The following is a 23,246-nucleotide window of genomic DNA, read 5'->3' on the forward strand; positions in this document are numbered from 1 at the left end:
AACAGCTGCAGCTGCTCGTGTGTAGCTCTGAACTGAGAGCTTTTGGCAGTTAAAACAATAGAAATCCGAGCGAGTATCATGGTGGCTACCTAGTGTGGCAGCAGCCCAAGGAAGGGGTCCAGGGGAAGCCCACAACCCATGGGTAGAGGGAGCCAGCTGCCTGAAAAACAGATACAGGGGGTCATGAGGAAGAAGCACGTGTAGTGGGAGCCAGCTGAAAGCCAAGCCAGCTGATTATTGGCATGTAAGTCTGGCAGCATTTGCAGCCCAGGTGCCTCTGGTATTTGGGGCCTGTGGAATTTGGGTGGCAACTGGAGATTGTTGTAGAAATGGGGCAACAGGTAAATGCTCCACTCTCTCGGTGGGCTTGGAAAAAGAAAGGAAAATCCAGCCAGTGGTGCAGTGGTTCTGGTGGCTGCCGGTGGCTGCAAAGTCAGGGGCAGTCTTATGACTTTGGCCCCACATTAGATGTCAGGCTAAGCCTTAACTAATCATTCTTTATCAATTAAAATTGGGAGTCTGATATTGTATTAAGTACCTAGAAGATTAGAGAAGCAGGGAGCAGACACCAGTGACTTCCTACCTCTTCCATTCCTTCCTCCAAAAGAGTACAAGTTCCTCTCTCAGCCCTGCCTTACTATTTCCTATCACCTATCTGTCTACTGTCCTCCAAACCTTTATTGTTAATTTTCATCAGTTAGTGGCTAGCTTCACCCTCTGACTTCAAGCAAGCTTTATTGATCAGAAGGCAATCAAAACATCACACTACAACCATCACTGCTAGGATTTATTCTTTAATATTTTAATTAAGTTTTTTCATACAGCATATTTTCATTATATTTTCTCCTCTCTCAACTCCTTCTAGGTCTTTTCCACCTCCCTATCCACCCAATTTTATGTTTTCTTTCTCTCTCTCTGTCTCCCCCCTCTCTATATGCGTATGTATGTGTATGTATTATATATGTGTGCATATTTGTGTACAAAAGTAAAAAACTCAATAATTTAGGACTTGTTCTTAATTCATAAGCTGTGTTAAAAGCTGTCACATAACTAGCACAAGCAAGACAAATGACAGTATAAAAAAAATCCAAAGATGAGTAAATTTTGAATTATATACTAGCATATGTGCAAAATATCTCGGCAGAACATCAATATTGTAAAATATGTTCAAATATAATGATATTAACAAATAATTGCATAATTTTTAACAAAGCAAGGAATAATCTAAGTGTCTACGCATTAACACACATGCACACACACACAAACACACACACAGGGGAGCCTTTTGTGTTCTTACTGAGCTTTACTGAGGAGGAAACATGAACAAATTGGCAGTCAGGAAAGTATGAACCTCAGGCAGTCTTGATGTAGAAAGACTTATTTAAACATACTCAGTTTTCCTGATGCATAAAATACAAAAAATAGACAATATAATTGTAACATGATCTAATTATAATAGCAAAATAAACCAGTAAATATTGCTAAGTAAACTTCAGAAGAAAATAAATTGTCTCCTGAAAAATATGCAGGAATATCTAGAAGAAGAAAATAGACTAAGACAGAAGAAAAATCATGAATGGTTTATTGTCATTCCAGGGAAGAAAATGTCATGAATAAAGCTCTACTAATTAAATCCAGAAAATAGTATATAATTGATGTGAGAATGAACATGTATTTTAAAGGAACAATGGAATATTCAGAAACATAATTATGCATGTACTACATCTCAGATAAAAATAGCATTTTGTATCAAAGGAAAAACAATATTCCTGGAATAATTATCATGAAGATAAATGTTACTACTCATATCTTCATGGTTTATATATACATATAAGCTATAGATGAATTGCTGGCTAAAGTAAGTATAAATAAATTTAGAAGAAATTTGAAATAATATTTTAATCAAATTTTATAAAGAAGTCTATCTTGATCAAAACATGAATCCAAAAGACATAAAATTTAGTTATGTTTATTAATTTTTTTAGCATGACACAGACCAGTCTCATCAGGGAAGAGAAAGCTTCAATTAGGAAAATGCATTCGTTATATTGGCCCATGGGCAAGCATTTGTGGGCATTTTCTTGGGTAATGATTGATGTGGAAGTTCTAAGGCAGCTCGGAGGGGTGTCCCTTGTAAGCAGGTGGTTCTGGGTTCTGTAGGAAAACAGATTGAACAAGCCATGAGGAACAAGCAAGTAAAACTTCTTCAGAACGTCTTCATCAGCTCTTTGATGTGTGATTTCCCTCTGTATGCTGTGAATACCATTGATTAATAAAGTAACTGCCTTGGCCTGTTGATAGGGCAGAACTTAGATAGGTGGGGGTGGGGGTTGGGGAAACTAAACCGAATGCTGGGAGAAAGTAGTTCAGAGTCAGAGAAAAGCCATGTAGCCCCGCCAGAGACAGATGCCAGAACTTTAGCTGGTAAGCCACAGCCATGTGGCTATATACAGATTAATAGAAATGGGTTAAATTATCATGTAAGAGTTAGCCATTAAGAAGCTAGAGCTAATGGGCCAAACAGTGATTTAAATAATATAGTTTCTGTGTGATTATTTCAGTACTGAGCAGCCGGGAACAAACAAGCGACCTTACAACAGCTCTTGACCATAATTCCCTTCACGACGGACTGTGAGCTGCAAGATGAATGAAATTTTTTACTTCTCCAGTTGTTTCTGGTCAGGATTTTATCACAGAAATGGAGAGCAAACTATGGTTATGACCAAACATCTGTAAATATGGCATTGTATATTAAGACATTTTGTACAAAGAGACACTAGAGACAAACTCCACAAAATGTAAAAGGTAACTTTAAGTGAGAAAAGATTTAACAAGTATAGAACAGTACTGAGAAGAAGGATCACCTCTGTACAGTCTCCTCCCTTTTACTTTTAGAAGATCTGAGACAGTTAAAAGATGACTTTGGAAACTTTTCAGAAAATCCTGATAAGTATGCCAAGGTCTTCAATGAACTCAGCCAATCCTTTGGCTAGACGGGAAAGAGGTAATGTTACTTTTCAATCGGATGCTGACCTCTACTAGAATGAATTTAGTGTTACAAACTGCTATGCAATATAAGGACCATATATAGAAAATGAATATAAGCAGAACTGTGTACCAGGTGAAGTGCAGTCCAAATGGAAAACCAGTCCCCAACAAGGAGACGAGTAATCCCTCAAGGGTGATCCCTTCTGGGACTCCAAGTGCTCACTGCCCCACTCCTCCTGCACTGGGCATTCAGATACTTCCTGTCTTCTGTTTTATGTTCTAAGCCTATAAATCATTCTAAATTGTCTTGGATTCCTCATGGATCGGGTGACAAAATTGCATGATCTTAAATGGCCTCACAAAGGCTCAGGACGGCATTTGGACCATTATCAAGATCGAATGCAGTGTATATACACCTGTTAATTCTTCTAATGTCTCACCTGTTTTACAAGATCTATAAAACCAGACTCAGACCATGTCAGACACCACCATGCCATTTGGTAAACAGCTCTGGAGGTGGACTCTTGGATCTCCATGGTGGAGAAGGCTATGCCTATTGTAATCTTAGTTATAATTCTAGTAATCTTTAAGCTTCATGCATTCAGCTGTTCTTTTAACCTTATCTTCTTATCGCCCCTATTTATAGTTAATTCACATTCAAAAGATCCAGTGACATTCTAAGTCCATCTGCCCGTATCTTTTTGATGACACTCCAAAGCCAGAAACTCTGAGTGGGAACCTTAAGCATCCAGCAGCACCCCTCCCTCTCCTACTGTCACTCCCGCCTTTATTCTTTCTCTCCTGCACCTCTGTTCAGGAAGATTCTCTTCCCTCGCTACACCTTGCTGTTACACAAAGAGGCCTACTGAGAGACTTTTGGGGTCTTTCAGATAGACCCACTGACGGGCACCTCAACTGCCATGTCTGATGTCACCACTCAGCTCAAAGAAGCTGGTTCAGTCTTTGCCCCAATTTCCTAACGACAGTTAAAATTACTTCTTCAGAGAGCTCAATAATAGGAAAAAATAGTTTTAGGGTAAAAGTTCCTTCCTTGGCCTCTCAGCAGCTTTGTTCTTGCCAGAGGTCAGAGGTGTCAGAATGTTTAAATCAAGATGTTTGGTTCTGCTGTGGTCAGAGGACAGAGATTCTGGAGAAGCGACTTGATGTTCTTATCCGTTTCCTCCCAAAGAAGAATGCATTACCTGGACCACACTGTGGTGTTTCTGGAACAGACAGGCATCCAGATTCTTGGGATGGAAAAAGGACTGAGATGCTCACTGCACCTCCCATTCCTCCATCTAGTTAACTCAAGATTGCGAACCTCTATGGTACCCTCTTGTGTTGTTTCCCCAGGAGCTCGGACTCTATTCTTTTTCTTAAGCTCCCTGAAATAAAACTCTTCTTTCTAAAACTTGCCTTCTGTAGGGCACGAATTTCATTCCTCACATTTGAAAAAGAATCTGAAGGCAACTGACTAAATGAAGGTGTTGCGTTACCACAAGCATTCAGCACCATAACTTCTCAGTTAAAACGCCAGCCAAGGGCCAGGAAGGGCTTTGCGACTCCCAAAGACCTCTTAATAGTCATAACTCCCAAGAAAATGTCACAAATGCAACTAATTATAGTCAGCTACATTTGTGAAAACAAAACTCTTAATTGCGTTTTTCTGTTGTTCAATTTTCTCTGAAGAGCTACTGTACCTCAAGGTTGAATTTGGGGGCTGACAGAACTGCTCAGTGGGGAGAGGCACTGACCACACCGCCCAATGATCTCATCTCTATCCTTGGATGTTCTGTGGTGGAGGAAGAGAACCGAGGCTCAGAAGCTGTCTTCTGTCATCCGCATACAAGCTATAGCATATTTGTGGGTGTGCACCACACACACACACACACACACACACACACACACACACACACACGAAAGAGATCATATTGGAGATGAGTTTTCCCTAAAACATATGCTTTTATTTAGGTGTTGTGTGACAGGAAAAAAAATTAATGACATCTTGAAATTTGCAGGCAAATGAATGGATCTAGAAAATGTTGTATTAAGTGAGGTAACCCAGACCCAGAAAGACAAATGTCCTTTGTACTCATTCATAGGTGGCTTTTTGACATAAAGCAAAGAAAAACCAGCCTACAATTCACAATCCCAGAGAACCTAGACAACAAAGAGGACCCTAAGAGAGATATACATGGATCTAATCTACATGGGAAACAGAAAAAGACAAGATCTCCTGAGTAAATTGGGAGCATGGGCATCATAGTTGAGGGCAGAAGGGAAGGGGGAGAAGGGAAGGGAGTGGAGAAAAATATATAGCTCAATAAAAATAATTTAAAAAAAGATCACTGACTGCTTTACAGAGGACCTGGGTTCAAATTCCTAGTACCTACATGGCAGCTCACAACTGTCTGTAACTCTAGTTCCTGGGGAACCAACACCCTCACAGACATCCATGTAGGCAAGACACCAGTGCACACAAAATAAAAATAAATAAATCATTTTTTAAAAGAAAAAAAGGGTATTATGTGAGAGACTTTTCCTGGAGATGTAACACAGATACAACTTTTACTCCTCAAGAAAGGGAACCCACAATACAGAAAAGTAAAGATTGTGTCTAATCCAATTTAGTGAACCAATGGGCTTCTATTTGGGCTGCTAACAGAAGTGTGGATGGGGGATTACTTACAGGAATAGAGACTATTCAAAAACAGCTTCATTATTCCAAAGCCTGCCAAACGAGGCAGTGACTCACACAAGCTGTATTCGTGGAGCTCTCTGCACAACTTGCAACGTGGCTTGCCAGGTCCAATAAATCCTCCCTGCAGCTCAGCAGGCCGGCTGCTTGTCTCCTTCGCTAGACTCTGTTTACTTCTTCTATAAAACTGAGGAGAAGCCTTCAAGAATCCTGCAAATTTTATCTTGCCAACCATGTGATGTTTACTTTCTTTCTGAATCTCATGAGCCTCCCTCTCCCAAATCTTAGGGTAGTTATGTTTTAGTTCAGGGGAAGCTGCCATACCCAATGTGTAGGGCAAAAATTCCCATAAATGAAGTCAGAAGAAAAACACAAAGCCATCAACTCTCACAATATTGCAAATGTAAAGCCCATCTAAATTATTTTCCATTAGAGCCTCCATCTACCATGCCTCAATAGATAAACCCTCCTGTCTCTTACGGTTCTAGTGCACATAGTAACAATGATGATGCATGTGCTGTAGCTGTGTGCACCTGCAGAGGAAACTGATGCACACTGCATACTGGTTGCTTTTTAAATCTTTTTTAAGGACAGAAAAATTAAGAAAGTGCATTTCTACCTTTTTCACATGATACAAGGTCAAAAGAGTATGTAGCCACCATAGATTAAATAAAGGTAGGTGAAGTTAACACTGGCGCTAGGGGGAAAAATGCTTCTTATGATCTGTATTTTCTGGTCTCGCACCTGTGCAACACCCCTTCCTTTGACAACATGGTAAAATACCTCCAAAACTGTATATTATGTAGCTACAAGAGGACAAAGAATATATTTTTGCTGATTATTTATCATACAGGAAACATTGCAGTGTATCATCACCTCTTTTTTTTTTTTTGCAAGCAAAGAAATGAAAGTCAAGAGATAGGAATAACTTGCTACATGAGTTACTAAGGAGTACATAGTTGTTTGGAATGCAAGTCTTGAGATGAGCACAAAGCTCTGTTGTCAGACATATGTGAACATGGTAGCTACTATAAAATCAGCTAAAGCTTTGTTTCTTCAATAAGGACACAGTGAATGGAAAATACCTTTCTTATGGGATTGGTACAAAAAGGTGAAATTAGGTCTTTTATGTGAAAGTATACAAAAACTTTCCACAAACTTCTAGCTACTACTCCACAAGTTAAGAATGTCTTATTTTCTGCATAAAGGAGTTTAGCTGATGACAGTGACCAGTATGCTAATACAGAGGAATAAGGATAAGTTATTAGTAGTTGGTTTAATATCATATCCATTCAGCAGAGTCATAGAGTAGTTTCTCCCCCAGGGCTTATGGCCAACACAGCAGCAAGTTCTTGACCTTAAAAACAGTTCAGATAAGGGTATCAACGCGTGGAGACGGTCTTAAATACAATTAGGGGATAGTTGGTTGCTCCCATGACATTCACAGCGCTATCGTAGTAGATAGTGATGAACACAACGACACTCAGTTCATCCAGGCACAGAAAGTAAGAGACAGTAGGATGCTCAGCCCTAAATGAGACATTTATATAACATTCCTTCCTCCACGGACTCAGGGATTCTTGTGGAAGAGGAGGCAGGAGGATGGCAAGAGCCATAGGAGGTAGAGAGCTATAACATCCACTGTGTCCTTATTGTGTTTTCTGGACACAGCAGGGAAATTGTGCGCATTCATTCACAGCAGCTGAGGCAGCACACACAAGACTTGTGCAAACTCAGACCAGAAACAATTACAGTGTGAAAAGGAGACATGCACGTAGAGACTCACCCCCAGATAAGGCGCTGTTGACCATTGATGATCTCTATGAGAGGGAGAGTTCATTTTCTTTAAGGGCACTTTGCTTGGTGGATTAAGCACCCTCTAGTGAAGGCCATGTGTCTGATAGCATATGGATAGCACAAATTGTATTTGATGGGTTAATAAAAAAGAAACTCACAGTTAGGTGGATATGGAAGGAAGGCTGGATCTAGAAGGAATGTAAGAATATGATCAAAATGAATTGTTTTAAATATTTCAAAGAACTAATAAAAATGAGGAAAAATATTACTTTCTGTCAATCCCTAATTTGTAAAATCAGTTTATCCCAAAATGGCTGATTTCATCTTTAAGAAGTAAAGGGTATCAATGTGTGGAGTGAAAAGATTTTGGACAAGTGTGCATGAAAAATAATTAGAAATCAGTTGCCACAGTGGAGAAACGTATATGGAAATGTTGAAAGAAAGTAAGGGACATTAAGTACACGCAGTTGTTGGGAAGAACTGACTGAAGGAGCTTGCTGAAGGCACTTTGGTAAGGCCTTGTTTCTATGACTACTGGAATCTCAGTCCTTGCACATATTAGCCACGAGCTGGACAACTGAGCTGCATCCTCTGCCTCAGCACTGGGTTTGACTTTATTGTTGTCTTTCTTATTTTCATTTCTTCACAATGTGTCCATTTCTTTCTGGTTGCTTTTAATACGTCAGTTTACAAAAAATCATTTCAATTATCTGCAATTATGCTTTTCTTTTAGAGTTTTGTTAGGAGGGATTGTTGAAGTTTTCAATATGTAGGGTTATTATTTTTATCAGTTTTGGAAACTCTATCATCTCTATTTTCTATTTTCTTCTGTTCTTTCCCCCATAATCTTTTGGAAAGACAGTGGCATATATATATTCAATCATACCATTTCAATATTCACTCATGCATTGGTTTATTTTGTTGTCTCTCAATCTTTTGTAGATTTTATTTTGAATAGTTCGTACTTCTGTACCTTGAAAAAATCAATAATTCTCCCCTGAAAACTGGCATCAATGGCATTCGGTATGTATCTTTAAATTTGGTGTATAACTTCGTTCTCTAGAAAACAATTTGGAAATTTATAGCTTCCCTCAATTTACTTAAAAGGTTCAAACTTTCTTTCTATGCTCAGATGTTATCCTCAGAAACTTTTGAGGTTAACTGGTTACAGGTAGGAGGTCATGGCCCAGAGGTAGCATTAGAGTAGTTGTTCTCAATCTGTGAGTCATGACCCCATTAGCAATTATCTATCTCCAAAAATATTTACATTACGATTACATTATATTTCAATTCATAGCAGTAGCAAAGTAACAGTTATGAAGTAGCAAAGAAATAATTTTATGGTTGGTGATCACCACAACATAAGGGTGACAGCATTAGGAAGGTTGGCTGCCTTAGAGGGTGCTCCAGTTCTTATTTCTCATGGAAAATTGCTTCCAGCTTCCTTAGATTTGATGCTACTGTGTAACTTCAAGAGTTAGGCTAAGTCTAATCGCAAGAGCCTAAAAAAGTCTGATATTTTAATGAATGTTCTCTGGCTTCAACACAAGCTAGGTGAGGGAAAAATCTGGCCAAAGCAAATCTTAAGCTCTAGTACTGTCCTACAGCTGGGTCTACTTTGCAGAAGTTAAGGCCAATTATCTAAAGTGTCTTATGTACAGAGCTTCATTGCTCTCTCAGGGTAGGCAAGAACCAACCAACCAACCAACCAACCAACCAACCAACCAACCAAAACAAAACAGAATCAAATCCAAGCCCTGAATGGCTCACTATGAGTAAAGCCTCCCATGCATGTGGCACTCTCACCAACGGAACTGCCTGAATCCTCAGGAGCAATAGGGTCTCTATTTTCAATGTTAGACGCTAGCCATACAAAACCCTAGGAAGCCGCTCTGGAGACTCCTGAAGCATCTCTGGATAACTCATGCCCTCTGGCCACATCTAAGTCTGTTGCCTATCTTGATTCTCTATTTCCTGCGAGGACTTCTCAAAATGACAATTTTCTGTCCAATGTTTTTTTTTAACAGTCTCTTGTCTTCTTGCTGGCTTTCCAAATGGAGAAAATTTCTTTGTGGTATAAAACAGCTAAAATTTAAAGTATTTGTTCTTCAGTATTGGTATAACTGATCTTCTGGGTGCTCGATGGTCATACTTAGAGGTCTATTCTAATAGCCAGAGGGAATGAAAAGAATATTGTTTGTCTCCTTTGCCCTTTTGACTCACAGTCAACCAAGTCCCATGGGTTATGGGACATCTCTCAGGATGTACTTGTGACTCTGGTAAGTGAGTCATCTGCTCTGTTGTTCAGGGAGGACAAGGAGACTTCACCAGATGGAACTCTAATCAGTGACTATTCCTTCTTTTTATCCAATTCCATCACTAAGTTTTTTCTTCAAATAATGTTTTGTGTCTTACCACACTCTCACTCAATATATAACCACAAGTAGTTACTTGGAACAATCCATGTGATCACACCCCTAAGGACAGAGTTGAATGGACGTGGTTTCCTGAGGCAAATATGGTCCTGGCTTACTGGCTCCAGTTCTTCTAAAAGTCATTGATTGGCATAATCATGATGTCTTATTTAACTCTTGCATTTTGATCTTGTAAAATTCCTTTCTTTTAGCTTATATAATGATTCCAGCCAACTCCTAAGACTGGCAATCCAATACCTCCTCTACAACCCATAAATAAACCAGGGAGTCTTCAGCTCTCTCTTAGTTGGGATGTGCTCCATCATCAGCACAAAAGTTATGGAAGACAATTTATCCCTACCCTCTGCACCCCCAAAAGCATTTTGAGACCACAACCCTCAGAGGGGAACTGAGGCAGGAAAATAGGGAAGAAGGAAATTCCAGGGGTGACTTATGAAAGATGGCAGCAGGGAAAGGACATCTGAGCTTCATGCAGCCAAGAGAGGATGTTCAGGAAAGCTTGCATCACAATAACCTAGGAGAGGTGGGTGCATTATTGAAATGGCCAGGTCATTGGGATCCTAACCTCCAGTCTCTACTAGGCCACATACAAGGCATAGCATTCCTTCAGGTACCTCTGTGGCTCCCTTTTAATGAAGAATCTCCTTCTCTCTGTTAATTCATCTCCATAAAGTTCATTACAAAGAGGAAGAAGACCCAAAACGTCAGCATCACTCTCTAGACTAACGTTCATTCCTGTAACACACTGAGTGTATCCTAGAGACATTAAGGCAACTCTTAATATTATTGATTGAGCTATACAAGTGATTAATTTTCTAGATCTACACCCATTCTTGTCACTGAAAAATGTGTGGTTAGAGCTGCATGAATAATAAAATGCTCAAAGTTAAGTATGGGAACGTTATCTGTCAAATTTATTGATTAGTAGGTTTCAAACTCCTGTTTCCCAGCTAAGTCTACCTATTACTTGCTTAGTATGAATGTTTTTTGAGACACAGCTCTAACAGTGGCTGGTTTTCTGTGGCTACTTGCATATGTTAACAGCAGGCTTCAGTTATTGGCACAGGTCAAGCATGGACCATAATATCTGTCATCTGGCACTTTAAAAAATAAGAAATTTGTTTTCCTCTAGACAAGGTTATGGGCAAATATGAACTAAGTGTTTGAATTTTTTTAATGAACTATGTGATTTTTAAATGTCAAAACTAACTATTCTTTTAAAACTTACAGGCATTCTTACTTCATCAAAGCCAAAGATTGTCAGTCCCAGGCAAGTCGGAAAACCAGTAGAGCAAAATTATATAACAAAAATGCTCAGTTCTTTAAAACTAAAACCAAATAGCCAGGCAGAGGTGGCACACAGCTTTAATTCCAGCACTCAGGAAGCAGAGGCAGGTGGATCTCAGTGAGTTCAAGGCCAGCCTGGTCTACAAAACAAGTTCCAAGACAGTTACACAGAGAAACCCTTTTTAGAAAAAAAGAAAAAAATTGAAAAAAAGCCACTCAAACAAATGGTGGCTTTTTAAATTAATTTTTTAATTGATTGATATATTAAAAATTGGTTTATGCTCAAAATAAAACTTTAATAATTCTTATTCAAATATTGAAATAAACCTAAAGTTTAGAAATGATAGAAAAATACAAAACAAAATTATTTCATAACCTCAAAAATATGTAAAGATAGGTCAGAATATATGTTACAACATGGTATGCACATATTAATTTTATGTAACTCCATTAAACTACTACTCCATCTCATAGGATTTATTTTGTATTGTATATCATAATTTTTATAATTGTATCAAAATATAATTCTTTTTCAGAGGACACAAGTATTTTTTATTTTCTCATTTATTAAGCCCTGTTTTCTTATCATCCTTAGTGAGAAATTATAACATGGCAGAAAATTAATTAATCTTCAATTATTTATGCCTACTAAGAATCAAGCCTGGTTTCAATAAATTTACAGACATGATCTAATGTAATATGATGAACGATTTAAAAAAATAAATTTAACTATTTACTTATTTTACATCCCAGTTGAAGTTTCCCTTCTCTCTTCTCTTCCCAGTCCCTCCCCACTCTCTGTTCCCATCCCCCATCCACTCCTCCTTCACTTCTGTTTAGGGAAGGGCAGGTCTCCCAGGAGTATCAACAGAACATGATAGGATTAAGTACCTCTCAATGTATTAAGGCTGAGCAAGGCAACCCAGTATGAGGAGTAGGGTCTCAAAAACCTGTAAAAGAGTTGGAGACATCAGAGTCTCACAAGAGGACCAATCTACACAACTGTAACATCCCTGTAGAGTGCCTAGGTCAGTCCCAGGCAGGCTATCTACTCAATGAACAACCTAGCAAGGCTTGTTAAATACTTGTTAAGTGCTAAATACTCACCATTTGAGTATTTAGGAAAAGTTAAGATTTGGAAACTAAATCAGAAGCATGGGACATAGCTTATGTTGTCTGCACCATATTTATTAACACATCTTATATTGACATTGACTTAAGAGTGTATGTGGTATGAGAAAGTACCTGAAAATTCCTACCTCAAAGATCAGAAGCCATTTCCAAGTCACGATCAAGATGCATAGTAAATGTGTATAATTGATAACCTAATCATAATATTTAAAAGTGTCCTGTTCTCTAAAGTACATGAATTATTTTTTGTTCACTTAATAATAAAAAGTAATCATTAAACTCTACAGTGCATGTGGCACTGTTTATGAGAATTTAATAACGGAAGTGACAAGTGCCATCCTTGTTCTTGTCAAAGTTTTATATTGAAATTTGGAGAGTACTCACAGAGTCTTGAGTCTCTTTTATAGTTACATCATCTCATGAATTACAAAGTCCTTTCTTTAGTTTTCATTTCATTTGTATGAAATAAATTTCATGACTTCGAAAAATCTGGTGGTGTGCTGAGCTTTGTACATTACAGATTTAAGCAGCACGCCAATAACTTGTAATTGGAAATGCGGAGATCAAAGTGTTAAGCCTTTGACTGTGGAGCAAATATTTCATTCACTATATTATATTATCCTCTCCTTTTAATGAATACCACCCTACCATCCAGCATGTATCCCACGAAGACTTCCCCAAGCCAAGTCTTCCTGTCAGTGTAGCCCACCTTTGCTGTATTTAATTGGACTATGTGGTGAGCTTTCACATTCTCATAATCCAAACCCATTTGCTTGGGTGGAAATAATTCCTGTCGTCTCGAGTGTTATTCATTAAAATAGCAAGAAAGCAAGTACGGTGAACTACCATGCCTGTAATACCCACATACCCTAAAATAATGTTCAAATTTGTGGTGTCTTGTTTCTAGAAAGGGAAGCATTATTTAGTGATATCTTCTCTGCTTCTAATGTAGTTCACAGATTCACAGTAGACTTAAATGTGAGCTCAGTGGTAGGTAGCTTCACTGAAATTCATATCTCTTCCTTTGCTCCCTGTATGTGAACATTTGGTTAAAGCTTTCATTTATCTGTCAATACTGTGTGATCTGTGTTGTACTGCACAATGTGCTCACAATCTACAAAGACACAATAACATTTTCTCTCCTTTCCCATGCAACATTTGAAAGGCACTGGTGAATGCTGGCTAACTTTGTCTTGTTATATAGTCATGTGACATATATGTATTGTGCATTTATATAGCTTTTGTCTTTGTTAAGGTTTTCAATGTTGTGAAGAGAAACCATGACCATATCTACTCTTCTTGAAGAAAATATTTAATTGAGGTGACTCACAGTTTCAGAGGTTCAGTTCATTATCGACATGGCAGGGAGAATGGTGGTGTGCAGGCAGTTGTGGTCCTGGAGGAGGAGTTGAGAGTCCTACATCTTGCCGGCAACAGGAAGTTGCCTGATTCAGGTTTGCATCCTGAGCATAGGAAACCTCAAAGTCTACCCCCCAGTGACACACTTCCTCCAACAAGGTCATGCCCACTCCAACAAAGCCACACCTCATAATTGGGCCACTCCTTATCAGATTATGGGGGCCAATTACATTTAAACTACTACACTACTACTATATATTTTCATTGCTCTTTATATAATTCCATGTTGTCACTGCTTTATATACTTACATGTTGTCACCCCTTTATATATCTATACATCGTGACTTCCTTTATATACCTACATGTTGCTATTTCTTCAAATTCTTATGGTTGTTGAGAAATATTTCAGAGTCTTACCACACTAGTGCATTTTATTATACTATCTAGGGCAAATATTTATATTTTAATGACTTTAGAAAAGTCTTTAACTTAGACTTTGCTATAGTGCTCAACGCTAATAGCCGAGGACATTTTTAATATTACCAAAGTCAAATGTAATTGGTTCAAATCCTAATTTCTCATGATGCTTTGGAAAAATAGCCCAGAATTTCTTCATATCACTTTTAACATCTGAAAAAATAATAATGATAATAATAATTTTAAAGAGTTATAAAAAGTGAGCTAGCTCATATTTTGCTCATAGCTCCGCTTACATTAAAAATACTAGTAACTGTGATCATGGTGAGAATAAAAATTAGGATTCCAAAGTTCAGATTCCAAATATCCAAATCAATGATAAATTGCTCAAAACAGACTCTATAGAGTATATTGAATAAAAAAGTCAGAAAGTTAAGACAGATTTCCAGTAACTACTTAGTACTTGACTTATCACCAAGACCAGCATTATCAATAGAAAACCTAAAAAAATTAATCTAGCTTATTAGGAAAATTTACTATAGGTGTGAATTTGATAGTATAGAATATAATTTCATGCACAAAATTATATTACTTTATATGTTTTTACTCAGGTAGTCCAAGTGAGGAATGTACCAAGGAGAAATGTTTCTAAGTCATGGGAGGAACTAGGAGTTTATGTGACAGAAAGAAGGTAATAGATGGGCATAGGCTAGGATAATACTTTGCCCAACAAGTTGTTGTAGGTACTTGGAGAATCACATACTAGAATGAAGAAATATGTCTGGGGATATAAATTAGGGATAGAGATTTTCTAGCATGTTTAAGGCATTACATTCAATTCAATACTGAAAAAAGACAATTAAAAAGCAAATGAGTAACTGAGTCATTAGAGAATTCCATGAAAGATTTTTTCTGAATTTTATTTTATTTATATATTTTTATTTTCATAATTTATTTTTTGAGATTTTCATACATGAATACTGTATTCATATAATTTGCAACTTTTTTCTTTCTCCTATGTCCCACTATTCCCTCTAAATTCATGACTTATTCTTTGTTCTTTAAATATTGTTAAAGACACATACTAAACACACACATATACAAACAAACACAATCTTCTGAGTTCATTTATTGTTGCTTATAGGTATGTATGTTTAGGGCAGACCACTTGGAAGTGAATAAACTTGGAGGGTTTGTCTCTGGCTGGAGAAGGTTGAGTCTCCTCGCATCATCCATTGCTTGCCTGTAGCTCTTCATCCAGGATTAGACCTTGTGAGATTCCCCCCATCCATGTTGACATGTTGCTGCTCTTTTAGTGACCATATTGTTGTTATTTCATGGGGTTTTTGCCTGCATTTAAAAAGGACCAAGGTAGGCATAATGGAAGGCAGACTGGTTAGCGATTGTCAACTGAATAGGTTATAAACTCACTGGCTTAAGGTGTGGTATTAGGAGAGAACAGAGAATATTAATCTAGTGGAGAAAGAAGGATTAAGTAGGGCTGAGGAAAGGAGGGCTGGGTAAAGAGAGATACCAGCAGCTGTGAGCTATTCAGCATGGGTGATGGTAGTTAAGTCTGGGTCTTCAGCAAGAACAGTTTGTTCTCTTAAGCACTAAGCCATTTCTCCATCCCGTGTTAGCCATTTTGTAAGGCTCTTTTCCTTGTAAAAATCCTGTTTCTGAAATAGCAGTTTTGTTCTTATACAATATATGTTTTGCTCTTCTATACTAATACTTGCTATAAATTTCAATTATGTCTTGAAACCATACTCCTGTGACTATTATTCATATTTCATTTTCAAGAATAATTTCTTGAAGTAAGGGTTATTATATAAATGTCCCACTGCGTATTAAGTAACAAAATATACTCTGGGAAAATTGAGAATAGAGAAGCCTTTTCTGCAATTATTTTTCTGTCATCTATCTATCTATCTATCTATCTATCTATCTATCTATCTATCTATCTATCTATCTATCTGTCATCTATCTATCTATCTATCTATCTATCATCTATCATCTATTTCCTATCTGGTGTGTCTGTCTATATTGATACACTCCTCAGGCAAGTTTGAGAAGCATGCTAGGTTGTAATTAATGAATATTTAAAAGTGGAGTTAATTTAATATAAAAAAAGAAAAATCCATGGTTGTGAACGTGTTCTGCATCTTATTGGAAGCGTCCTTTGCATTGCATGTAAAGCAGATCTGCCACTGAAGATTTAGTTTAGTTAAACAGTTCATAGAAAGAATTTTGATGGAATGCTAGCACTAATAACATGCAAAGTAGCATTGGCTCCAAGTATGTGCTGTGACTTTTTACTCTCTCCTATTAAGCACTAGACCCACAAGCACAATATCCTAAAACATGGACATTTGATATTGCCCAGGAGAAAAACAGAGAACAAGTGTAGTCCATATTATTTCTGGAAAACCATCCATCCATCCAGAGAAAAAATGATGGATGGAGGAGAGTAAGACATTGACGTAAGCTGTCATCTGTTCAAAGACAACTGCGTTAATGAAAATAGTTTGAATCCCCCTGTAGACCTTATACATTAAATGTATACATGTATGCTTTTAGACATCATAGATGGAGAGAGAAGAAGTGAGAATTGGCTTGCAAATACTTATTGTGAGCCTACATATTAAAACAATGAGGAGATAAGATTAAAATATGCTTCTATTTCTCCATTGTCTTTCATAGTCCTTTTTGTTTGTCTGATTTTTTATTATGTGTATTTATTTTGCAAAGGGATGGGTCATATATGTATATGTTTTCATTCAAATATATCATGTACTTTGTCTGTATTTACCCACATATACTCTGCCCTTTCTGCATTGTTCCTCCTTTCTTTTGCAACTTATGTTTCTCCAAATACATATAATTTATTATTTTATAGATATATGTGTCTGTGTACTCACTTTTGTGTTTATAAGTGTATATATATATGTGTAACCCAGAACAAATATACCACAGATAATGTGATATTCCTCTTTCTGAAATTGACTTAATTTGGCTTAACAAGATAATCCTCAGTTCTATCTATTTTCCTGGAATGGCATCTTTTACATTAATTTTCATGGCTAAATAAAACTCCATTGGATATAAGTGTTACATTTCTTTTAGCCACAGATTTATCAACATGCATTTAGTTTGGTCCTATAACTTGGCTAAATAGTCTTATGTTGACTTGTCAGAAGCTAAAGTCATGAGCGGAGGGAACCTCATTTAAGAAAATGTTTCCATAAGATTAAGCTATAAACAGAGAAGCCTATATGGCTTTTTCTTAGTTAGTGATTGACAGGAGAAGATCCAGCCCATTATGGGTGATGCCATTCCCGTGCACGTGGTCTTGAGTGTGGAAACAGCCATGTGTAGTAAGCCAGTAAGCAGCAGCCTTCCCTGGCCTCTGTACCAGCTCCTGCCTCTAGGTTCCTGCCCTATTTGAGTTTTTGCCTTGACTTCCCTCAATAGACTGTGATTTAGGATATGTAAACCAAATAAACCTTTCTGAGCTGATAACATTCCCCTACTCTACCCAGAAACCTTTATATAACTTATGATAGATGAAAGCCAGACACTGCAGAGAAAGCTCACAGTGAAAGCCAAGTTAAGTTTTGTTTTTGTATCTCATTATCAAAATGTATTGTCCCTTGAACGAAGAGTTTCACCATCAAGATTTTTCCACTGAAAGCTATACATTTTTAGGACTGTGTTTACTGAATACATTTTCTCTGAATATAGCTTATACTTTTTCTCTTTCTTAGTTGTTTTAATGGAGTCCTATAGATTTCATAAGTTCTGCATGCAAAATTGTTTGTTATTGTATCTTTAGAATTATCTGAATGTTTTAACTCATCTCTTCTGTCTTCAAGACCTGATGTATTTTCCATCTGATCCACTCTATTGAATGGACATTCTACTGAAAAGTTTTAGTGAAATTTTCATGTCAAAAATCTCAACTTAATTATTTTTCTTTATTTCTGTTTATTGGACTTGTCCTTTATATACTACATTGTCCTTATTTCATTCACACGGTTATTTTTATTTTTTTCATTTATTCAGGAGTTTGAATCCTCTTTTATTTTGTTAAGCATTTCTTTTTCTTAGACTTTTGTTTGAGGTTGTCAAGCATTTTTATAATTGTTCTTTTAAAATCTTTTGGTTTTCATCTACTTTAGTACTTTGTCAGAACACATATCTGTGTAATTGATCTACAAATCCATCTACTTTATAGGAAGCATATCTGTGGAATTGGTAATTATTCAACAAGTTATGATGCTTTGATGTTCATTTTTTCAATTGAAACATGGAATTTCATTTACATATAAAATCATACCACTGGTTGGATTTTTAAAATAATATTATTCATCTTCTTTCAGTTTAAATATATTCTATGTTCAAACTTGACTAGGTTATAGAAGGGTTGAGAAAGTTTATACTCAACTTTATACAGTTGCAACAGGTGCAGTTTATACAGGTGCAACTTATTAGCTAAGCCCCCTCAATGCACTGGGTAGGATTCCCATTACTATTCCAAGTGCAGAGTACGGACTGTAGAAGCAAATACAACTGATCGATCTATCATCTATCTATCTATCTATCTATCTATCTATCTATCTATCTATCTATCTATCTATCTATTATCTTATTTCTATCATTTATCATCTATCTATCTATATCTATCTATCTATCTATCTATTATCTTATTTCTATCATTTATCATCTATCTATCTATATCTATCTATCTATCTATCTACAATCATCATCCTCTATTTGTTATCTATATGTCATTTTCATCATCATCTATCATTCTCTCTCTCTATTTTTTTATCTATTGATATGCATACTATAAAATATAATAACAGATAGTTACAAACAACCAATCTCCCAACCCAGTTAACTTTGGGGGAGTGTGGTAACAAGTATAGCGCTTTGAACATTAACATATTAATTAGTTACTCAAGATAAGAATAAAAGGAAAATAAGCAGGGTAAGATAAACAATTATTATTAGAACAATAGAATAAATAAAAGAAACAATAGTATGAAGAAGTGGGGAAGAGGAGGAGGGAAGAAGATAAAGAAGGAGAAAGGATGAGAAAGATGTGGAGGAAGAGGAGGAAGAGGAGGAAGAGGGGAAGGATGAGGACGAGGAGATCTGGCAACTTTACATAAAAGTAGAGATTGAGAAGAAAGAGGAGAAATAAAGTTCTCCACTTCCCTGAAAACCACAGCAACAGGAAAATAAGGCAAGGAGACCCCTACTCCAACTCCATGCAAAGTATCTCTAGAGACAGGCTTCGGTCCTACCATCCTGATTTGTTCCTTGATTGATCTAGCAGTTAACACATGAATATCATTTGCTATCTTCTACTCCCTTCCTTTCTTTTTGTTTCTATCCCAACTGAGACCCAGAGAAACAATGTATTAGAGAAGAAATATGCAAAGTGCATTTGGGAAGATATGAAAATCAAAGTGGAACTGTATTCTAATGTATTATGTTGCTTTCAAATATATGAGACAAATGTTCCATTTTCTCCTGAAGAAAATTAATTTTCATTAATGTGTGGATACAGGGAATGGTCCTTAGAATAGATGAGAACCTAGACTTAGAGGTCTTTCTTACAGTGGCATATTTCAGTGTTCATTGTTACAGGTGTGTTTTCTGGAAAACATTGTCTTCTAGTCATTTTAAAATAGTATATAAATGTATTTGATCAAAATTATAAGGTATTGTCAAAATAATCTGTCATGGCTATGTTCCCCAGAAAACTCCAAACAGATCCTTCCAAGGTGGCTTAAATTTTATGGGAGAAAAGTGAGTATTCTACATTAAGTAGTATGATTATTGTCTCTTTGATTACTACATGATATTTTTCTTATATTATAAATAAAATAAATCTAAGTAAGATTTGTAGCCAGGTGTGGTGGTACATGCCTTTAGTCCCAGCACTCAGGAGGCAAAAGCAGGCAGATCTCTGTGAGTTTGAGGCCAGCCTATTCTACAAAGCAGGTTCCAGGACAGCAATGAATAATAGACAGGGAAATCCTGTCTGAAAAAAGCAACAAAAAATTGCGTCAAAATTATATGTTTTAGATAGAAGCAAATGGCAAGAGTCAGAATAAAGAACACCCCAAAGCAGAGTAGAGATTATCATTGGTTGTGATCAATGGCTGAGTCCTGATCCTGAAAAGTAAATTATATTACTTCTTCTTTGTAGTTTGTTTATATTTATTCAGGTAAAGGAGGAATCAGAAGGCACACATAATAATTTTTATAGGCTTACGGGTGACTGAAAGGCAGCTAGACTCATCTTAAAGTTTACTCAACCATTGATGACAACCCATAAAAACGACATCACTTGTGTTCCCTGAACAGTCTGTAGGCAGCTATACCACAGAAGTGTCTCGCCTTCCCTCGCAGTTGTATATTGCTTATATACTCATATACAGGGGTTCTATGCATCTTAGGTTTCCTGAACCTTGTGAATCTTCTATCTTGTAAGTTTCACAATTGTTGTGAGCCACCTTTTACTTCTACAAAAGTCACAATGTGGAGGAAACAGATACAGAGTAGGAGCTAATACCGGCAGAGCAGCAGGTGTGTAGTACAGAAGAATTCCAGAGCCCACCAGAACCAATGACCCATTTTTATGAATCTAAACCCTATCATTTTCCAATACCTGAACAAGCAAGATCTTGTGCATAGCACTAATTTTACATCCATACTAATGTTGCACACTGCCCTTAGTATTCTTTAGTAACCACATACGCAATAAAATATTCAGTTGTAATTGTATCATATTGTGTTGGTTTCTGGTGTGGGAAGGCCTTCTGTCTATGTATTGCTTTTATTGGTTAATAAATAAAGAACTGCTTTGAGCCTATGGCAAGAGCAGAACAGAATTTGGCAGGAAACACTCGGCTGTATGCTGGGAGAAAGGGTGGAATCAGAGAGATGCCATGGAGCCCCACCTGGGATAGATGCTGGAACCTTAGCCGGTAAACCACAGCCACGTGGCGATATACAGATTAATAGAAATGGGTTAAATTCATATGTGAGAGTTTGCCAATAGGAAGCTAGAGCTAATGGGCCAAGCAGTGATTTAATTAATAGAGTTTCTGTGAGATTATTTTGGGGCTAAGCAGCTGAGAACTAACTAGCGGCCTCCCCCAACAGGTTTCAAATTTATAGACTTATGCTATTTAAGGACAACTTGTTTGCATTTCTCCATCTTTTGTCATGAAAATTGCATCTATATTGTCATTCAAAATTTTTGTGAAATGGAAAAATGATGCAATTCATGAAGGAATATAAAAGTTTATTTTTATTTACCAAATTTGGCAGTCTTCTCTGGCCTAAATACATTTAGTGTAAAGACAAAATAGTGTTTTAAATACCTCATTCTTCCAAGTAAGGTTATATGCTACTATATATGTTATGTGTAGACTATATATGTTATTTTATACATTCTGTATATTATATTTGCATATATAAGTATGCAAAATCATATGCCAGTTACACTCTATATTTTACTTCCTGATTATATACATATAATAACATGCTAAAAGAACTTAGTTCTTCATTTTTCCTCAAAGTCTACATAAAAATGGCCTGAGATCCATTTATTATACCTGTATAATAGCTTTGGAATCTGTCTCTTTCACTCTAATAGAAATTATTTTATTAATACTGATTCTAATAACTTGTTCTTGAATTGCTTAAATTATCCCCCTTTTGGTTCCTAGTCAACTATTTTATCTAAGTTATCCTTTGTGAATTTTTCATATGGAATTTTCAAAACTTCAAACTTTACTAAATCATTCCTTTGTCATGATGAGTTTCCATACTTGCATAACAGTGTTGGAATTATTTCACGCTGAAAACACACAACCTGGTATTTTTAAATCTTTTCTCTGTTCTCTCCCCACTCTGAATATAGTTCTGTAAGTCAATATAAGCTTCTCTTTTTTGACTACTTTTGTGGGTGATGTTTCTTCTTCATATAATTAAAAAATAGCAAAATAAGAACTGCATGTTTTTAATCCCAGTGCTTGGGAGGCACAGGTAAGTAGCTCTTCTATGAGTTTGAGGATCTTATCTATGTAGTGAGTTCTAATCCAGTCATGGTATATAGTGAAAGCCTGTCTTTACAATATGACTTTTCACTTTTTGTCATATGCCTGAGGTAATGCACACAGTTCAGATTTCTGCCAGACCTACAGAGCTCTGAGACCTAGGGGCATACCCACAGATCGAGTCAATCTGTCTCTAGAAATCATACTTCAACTCACCAGCCTTCATTTTTCATGTGTTTGCATATTGTGGTATTTGCAGGCTCTCACTTAAGTGTTCTGCAGACGAAAGTAAAGAAGTTTTGTACCACTGACTTGACCTGCCCCCTCGCCCCCAGGCTTCTGATCTTGTGTACTCACTACAAAATGGACAAGTGTGGCACAGATGTCTTTGGAGAATTTCTGGTTCACATGCATTTGAACACTGAAGACTCAGAAAGAATATATTAGTAATTGTGTCATATATGGAAGCTCGCTTTACTGATGGAGACAGAAAGCTCTCTTTGGAATAGAGAGTAGACTGTGAACTCTGGGAGATCAGTGGGTGTGCTTCAGAGAAGTTAGTCAAGTGTCTGGAACGAATAGAAATTTGAAAAATTAGTGCATTTATCTTGGATAAGCATCTATAAAGGTATTAGGATCTAAAAATTCCAAGATTATTCAAAATGTTTAAAAGCTAATATTTAACAGAGAAATGTAAAATTTAAACGGTAAAAGGACTTTGTTTTCTTTTTAAAAATATAAATTTCCCCCCAAAATCTATGCAAATTCTATGTAATAAAAATTCTATGAAAACAAAAACAGAACAATGCCCTTTATGAAACTCCTGCATTCCAACTGCTTTCACCCAACAACTTGTCATTTTCTTTACCTCATTTTATTCAGAGTTGGTTTATAGAGAGAAGGAGTTTTCTCTCTAGCTTGAGAGACTTGATCCTGCATTATCTGCCATGACCCCTTTGTACTCTATGAAGGTAAGTCCCATGAGCCCATGCCCATAAAAAATTCACAGCAAGAAACCCTCATATGAAGTGAAGTAAGGTTTGTTTACAAAAT

The sequence above is a fragment of the Myodes glareolus genome, chromosome 13 (genome assembly GCF_982192425.1).
Source record: "Myodes glareolus chromosome 13, mMyoGla1.1, whole genome shotgun sequence".
Taxonomy (NCBI): Eukaryota; Metazoa; Chordata; class Mammalia; order Rodentia; family Cricetidae; genus Myodes; species Myodes glareolus.